At 42.7% G+C, this 6,691-nt stretch overlaps 1 pseudogene; it reads right to left on the bottom strand.

Annotated features, from left to right (window-relative positions):
- Window positions 1-1,717: 1,717 nt before the first annotated feature.
- LOC129672844 (calcyclin-binding protein-like) lies at window positions 1,718-2,406 on the bottom strand (annotated as a pseudogene).
- Window positions 2,407-6,691: the final 4,285 nt, after the last annotated feature.

Raw genomic sequence — 6,691 nt, 5'->3', positions numbered from 1 at the left:
CTGTTGATGGGCATCGGTTTTTAGAAGACGTGGGAGAAAGACAAGATCCCTGATCATTCTCATCTGGATGACAGTCAATTTGTGATTTCCCGTTTATTTTGGAGGTAGAGGCTTAGTTTTTGTTTTTGTTTTTGTTTTTGGAATCGTTGCTTCCTACATACATACATACATACATACATACATACGTCCATTCATATATTTCAGTGGAGCCCACATCAGCTTCTAAAGAATTAAACCTTTTTGACTATTTGACAGGCTGTGCTGGATCAGGTGGGCCAGTTTTACCTGCAGGTGTCTTGGTTTGAGTTTGACTGAGAGGAAGGTGGAGGTTGGGTAACTCATTTTCTCTGGAGCCTAGTGAATTTTCTTTAAATTCTTTGTGGCCAGCCCAATCCAAGCAACTATAACCAAGACTTTCAACACTTGTGTTTTCCCTGTTATCTCTGAAGGGACCAGTCTGAATGGAACGGGTCCCATTCAGTTCAGGCAGCAGAATACTCGAGAGATTCGTCGTTCTATTTTCTCTTAAGTTTGATTCTTCGTTGCCTCACCTCTCGGTCTAACCTTAAGTCTTTGTCTTGGGTGAGGAGGCAGAGAAAACAAAACAGTGCGTGCAACTCCTTTGGGGGGGGGGGTTTGAGGCCACAGTTCCACATCAAGATCATGAGGTGTCTCCTACATTATATACATTATATATATATGTTTTTACAAGAGGCGAGTGCCCAGGAGACTGGTGAAACTGACTGCACGTGTGAGCTACTGGGGTGCAGAGTTTGTCTTTTCCCAGGTCCATGTGTTGACAAGGGAGGGCTACAGCTCTTTCCTGGATGGGGCATCTATAAGAGTTTCTTTCTGGCTTCCTGGTTCATTCAACAATTTCTCTCTCTCTCCCTCTCTCTCCATTTTTTGAAACACAATTTCTCTGTCCAGCCCTGGCCATCCTGGAACTCACTCTGTAGACCAGGCTGGTCTCCAACTCAGAGATCCCTCTGCCTTTGCCTCCAAGTGCTGAGATTACAGGCATGAACCACCATGCCCAACTCATTCATATTTTTTTTTTCAAGTAAAACTCCAACTTTATTGAACCAAAGAATAGATGGACTTTCAATTTTTCTCATCATGGTTTTTTTTATATGCCATCTGATCCATGGCAGTATTTACCAACACAAGATGTTTATTTCTGTCATTTGTATTTTGTTTAAATTTTATATTCATAAATATACTTAAGTCAGTTAGTAGTACATGGCAATACATGGCATATACATTGCTTAAACTGGTACTAACGGGTAACAGCTCTACAGTAACTGGCAAGTTTGTGTACAAATTTAATTTTATGCGTTTTGTACATTTTATACTTTACTGGGACCTAAAGTCAGTTACAGATAGGTAAATACTTGTTTTGTACTTTCCAGCCAGAACAAAGACATGTGATGCAACATTTCCATTATTCAAGGTTTTTTTTTTTTTTTTTTACATTTCAGAAAGAATGTCGTATAACCCTATCTTAAACAAAATGACTGGAGTGCTAGGGAAGGCAAGGTTTAATAAGCATATTTACTTAAATCAAACCCTCCAGTAAGAAATGGGGCATTTGCTGTCTTTACTTAGAAGGCTATGTAAATAGTTATCTGTCAAGTTTTATGTGCAGTTCAACAACATTCCCTTACTGGAAACATGAGCATTCAACATCACAGTTCCCATAAGGACTTAAAAAGACTCAAAATTCTGCGTCTTCTCTGGCTTGCTTTTCTATGGATTCCGCCCACGATTTATTAATGGTTCACTTCATCATCCCCGTGTTCATAAATTTTCTTTAGATCATTCATTAATCCCTCACTAGAATCTGCTTCACTGTCACTGAAAGGTCTTTGGTTCTCTTTGCAGTCTTTTCCCACCTGAGTTAAGTAGTCCCATTGTGTGCTTTCTCCTTTCTTTCCACAGCAGATAATAACTGTATCAGTCTTGACTTTGTTTGAACTGCTTTCCACAGAGATGGGTTTCAAAAGATTGTTTACAATCATGGAGTAATTCTTGACACTGAGATTTCTTTTCTTTAACTGACGATCAAATGACCTCTCTATGAAGTGTCTCCACCCATTTTCAGTGGGAACCGGATGAACTCCAGTTAAGGCAATGTAGATTCTCACAAATTTCAGCCTGATCCCATCCACAATGACTGATTTTTCACAGTGTATCCTGTGGTAGAATGAGCAACCACAGCAGCTGGCTTTTCATTGTCATGTTCTGGTTTCTTCTGGGACTTCTGCTGCATCTTGCTCTTTTATTTCCATCTCAGTCTTGGCCTTTTCACTTGTAAGAGTATCTTGCACTCTTCCTAGTGGACTTTTCCAGCAACTCTTTGATCTCTTTTAGGTCTTTCTGCAACTCCTCCAATGTGGAAGTCATGGTATGGCAGGACAGGTCTGAGGCCAGAGCTGCAGGGCAACCCCACAGCAAACAACATGGACTAAGCCTAATTCATATTTCTTAATTACTACAAAATGAGGTGTTTCGTTTTGAACTTCTAACACCTGTACAGGATGTACTTTGCTTAATCATGTAGTTTACAATGGTTGAGATGTCTTGGTAGGGACACTGCCATGGAGCCATCAATTTTGTTGATATTTGTCTGAGTTCTGTGTGGGTCTGGAGCAGGAGCGGATAACAGAGCCGGCATACAGCCACCCGATGCCTAGAATGCCCATCAACTTGAAAGCACAGCCCCAAACACTTAGCAGAGTGCTTACATGGTCACATGGCTTGGAATCTGAACACACCCCCTAAAAACCTATGATAGTCAGAAACTACCTCTGGGTTAGAGACCTGAAGGGACTGTGTCCTTTCAGGGCCACACTGTGTCTACTTTCAGCCATGAAACTCTCTCCAAGTCAGGAGGCCCACTTTAGAGCCTCATCATCAGTTTATGGCCAGGAAACCTCCTAATGTCGTTCTTCTGAAAGGTAGTTTGTCTTGGCTTTACTTTTCTATGACTTCTGGAATTTTCTAGTATTCTGTTCCTGCTGTGGCCAGGCCTTGGTGAGTTAACAGCCAGTCCTCAGAGGTACACTTCAGGGGTCAACTCCCATGGAATCCTTCTTTCATACCCCTACTGTCTTTCCTCAGTATCTTCCCCCCCACCCATCTCCCACCAGTGCTAGGAAGGCAGTGTGATGGCCTTTTACCATGTCATGAAGACTGAGACAGAAAAGGAGTTGAGAACGTGTTAAGCTGAAGAAATGTGTGAGAAATGAAGAAAGAGCTGGATAGAGGCTACTGTGGCCAGGGAGGGAGAGAACAGAAAACAGGACTGTGGGCAGACCATGGGCCTGGAAGAAGAAACAGCCCTGTAGAGCCTGCTTACCCAGCCTTTTCCTCATGGAGAAGTTTCAGGGCTCCCTCTTTAGACAGAGGTTGGAGTTTCACTGCAAGTTACAGACCAGGCAAAGCCTTTCAGGATGATCACATGGGCTGGAGAGAGAAAAAAAAAAGACCAAGAAACTCTTTTATCCCAGCACTCAGAAAGCAGTGGCAGGCAGATCTCTGTGTTATAGCTAGCCTGGTCTTCAGAATGAATTGCAGGACATCCAGAGCTACACAGAAAAAAACTTGTCTCAAAACAAACAAACAACAACAACAACAAACCTAAACGCCAGGCTTGCAAGCAAATGCCAGTAATCCCAGCAGTCTGGGAGGCAGGTGGATCGCTGATTTCAGGGCTAGCCTGGTCCACAAAGTGAGTCCAGGACCGCCAAGGCTAGGAGCACAGGTCACACGTCCTCCCCGGTGCCCATCCCCTGCATGCTCTCCCTGCCTGTGGCACCCATGAGCAACCCCCAGGACAGCAGAAATGCATAGCGCAGACAAGGCATCAGGAAGCTGGTCCAGGTTTCTGATGTTGCTTCCAGGTGCTGTATTAGCTCCTGTGCAGTCAGACTAAGGAGGGACCAAGGAGGGAGCCACAGCAGCTTCATGCCTACTATACCATTCCTGCTCCCTGAGCCTCAGCAGAGTCCATTGAAGGCACTCTCCCCTAGAAGAGTGGCAGAGGGCAAGAAAAGAGTGGGGGAAGGTCAAAGAGATAGAGGCCATTAATTTAAAAAAGAGGTGTGAGCCCTTTCTCCAATGGGTATCAAAACCTCTCAGAAGACTAAGCAAGGGTCCAGGCCCAAGAAAGAACACAGAGGTCAGGGACAAAGAAACTCTGGGAGGAGAGTAGGCCCAGGTGAGCACAGGTCCATCCCAGCCTTTGTATTTCACCCAGAATGGCGCAGAAGCAAGGACGGGACCTGGACGGTGTCCACAGGCTGAGCAGCCAGAATGAGCTTTATTAACGTTAGGGTTCAGCTCTGTGTGCTGTTGGGGGTACCAGTGAAGTGTGGTGCTTATGCACGGAGATGCCTGTTCCCGTTTGTCCCCTGGAGGGAAGTGACCATTCAGAGGTTCTTCTGAGTGGGGTCACAGCAGGATTAGTTGTAGAGGCACTTTACTCCAGCAACATGGCTTCTCTGGCTAAACTGCAGACACACCCTTAGCATACAACTTTAATCCCAAACACTGAAGGTAAATTTAGTTGGTAGAAGTTTGAAAGGGAGGGACAGACAAAGTGACATAATGAATTGGAGATCAGATACACCCAACTCTCACCAGAAGAGACAGGAAAGAGAGGCGACTTAAGAGAGAGTAGCACAGAGGAAGGGAGAAAGGAAAGAAGGCAGTTTTACTGGAACAGTTTTACAGTGACAGGGTGAAGAGAGAACAAGCCAGAGAATGAGAAGGAGCCAGAAGATTAGAACATACTGCCAAAGTTAGTATGAGGCCGAGCAGAGAAATTCAGATGTAGGCAAGAGAAACAGGGAGACAGAGAGAGGAGAAAGAGGAGGCAGTTTTACTGGGACAGTTTTACAGACAGGTTGCAAAGAGAGAAAAAGCTAGACACGGGTAAAGACAAAACAAGCTGAAGAATGAAATGAGAAGGAGCCAAAAGATCAGAACAGATTGCTAGAGTTAGTTTGAGGCTAAGCAGGGCAATTCAGTGAGAAGCAGAAAGAAGCCAGTTTGAATCAGTCAGCTTGCAGAGGAGTTTTGAGACTGTTTTGGCTGAGTTAAGCCAGCCAGCCAGAGTTCAAAAAGAACAAGAAAGGGTGAGTTTATTCACCAGTAAATCTCAGAGGCTGAAAACAGCCTAGATTAGATTAGACCAGATTAGATTAGGCTAGATTGTATAGAAGCTAGAAGCTTCTAGGACTAGGCCTAGGTTAGTAGACAGGGGCAGTAAGCCTCCAAGACGAAATTTAAAAACAAGTGAATAAAAGTTACTTTTATAATTGGTCTTCACAGGAGTTTTACAATCATTTCACTTTTTGCTTGTTTTTCAAAATAGGGTTTCTCTGTGTAGCCTTGGCTGTCCTGGACTCTCTTTGTAGATCAGGCTGTCCTGGAATTCACAGAGATCTGCTTGCCTCTGTCTGTCAGAGTGCTGGGATTACAGGTATGTGCCACCATGCCTTGCTCTCATTTCAGTTTTTATTTCAATTATTTTTTTATCTTTCTCTCTTTTATTTTAAAGATTTATTTATTATTCCTACAGTATTCTGCCTGCAGGCCAGTAAAGTGTACCTGCTTTTGTGATAGATGGTTGGGAGCCACTATGTGGTTGCTGGGGATTGAACTCAGGACCTTTGAAAAGGCAGGCAGTTCTCTTTACCTCTGAGCTATCTCTCCGGGCCCCTGTTTGTCTCATTTAAAAACACAGTGAGTGAAAGTTCCTCATTAAGGACTAGACATTTAGATAAGTAACTCCATAGTAATATAAAGAGATGAAACAAAGCCTGTGTTTTTGAGTGGCTGGGGATCCCCCACAGACATTGATTGTGGATCCACATAGTGCGAAGATGACATACAAAATAAAATAAAAAGAAACCAATCTTCAAAAAGAACCTCATACGTTTTTGGTAGTTTAATATTCCTAGGGAAGAATATCATACATAACAGCAACAGAAGTCACCTGCTTTTCCCTCTAGGGCTGAACTTGCATAGGCACACCTGCCTGCCTAGCAGCAGTCAGACACTGCGGCATGGATTGTGAGCTCACCATTTATGACACGCCGCTGCTATGGTTATGTGACTCTCTAAATCCGTGCCACTGCGCTGAGTTCACTTTAGAGACTGCTCAGAGCAAGCACTGATCTAGCAGTCAGAGCTGTACATGCTGGAATAGGACTCGGATATGGGGAACTGCTGTTCAAACAGAGGTATGACTATACTAGCTACTGAGTCTCGCCCCGTCTACCAGTCTGCGTAACAGTTTTCAAAATATCTTCTTGAAGTATTTGCTTTTAATTATATTATATGCGGTATAATATTAGTTTTATGCCATAGCTTATGTATCTACTGCTTTTATAAAGTGTCTTACTTTTAAAACTTAATATGTATTTATCAATTCTTGTTTATTACCAGTTTTTGGTTTTGCTGTTTGATTTTTGAGAAAGTGTCTTACTTGTAGAATAGTGGAGATTGATGAAAAGGATCATAGAGATTATACATACACACACACACACACACACACATACACACACACATATATATATATATATATATGAATATATATATATATATATTTTTTTTTGAATATATGAATATATATATATATATATATTCATATAAAATTTTGTGGAATTTTTTTGAGACAAGG

Source organism: Psammomys obesus, unplaced genomic scaffold (assembly GCF_907164565.1).
Source record: "Psammomys obesus unplaced genomic scaffold, mPsaObe1.curated_primary_1811, whole genome shotgun sequence".
NCBI lineage: Eukaryota > Metazoa > Chordata > Mammalia > Rodentia > Muridae > Psammomys > Psammomys obesus.
The sequence above is the reverse complement of the archived record's forward strand: the minus strand, read 5'-3'. Positions and strand labels throughout refer to the sequence as shown.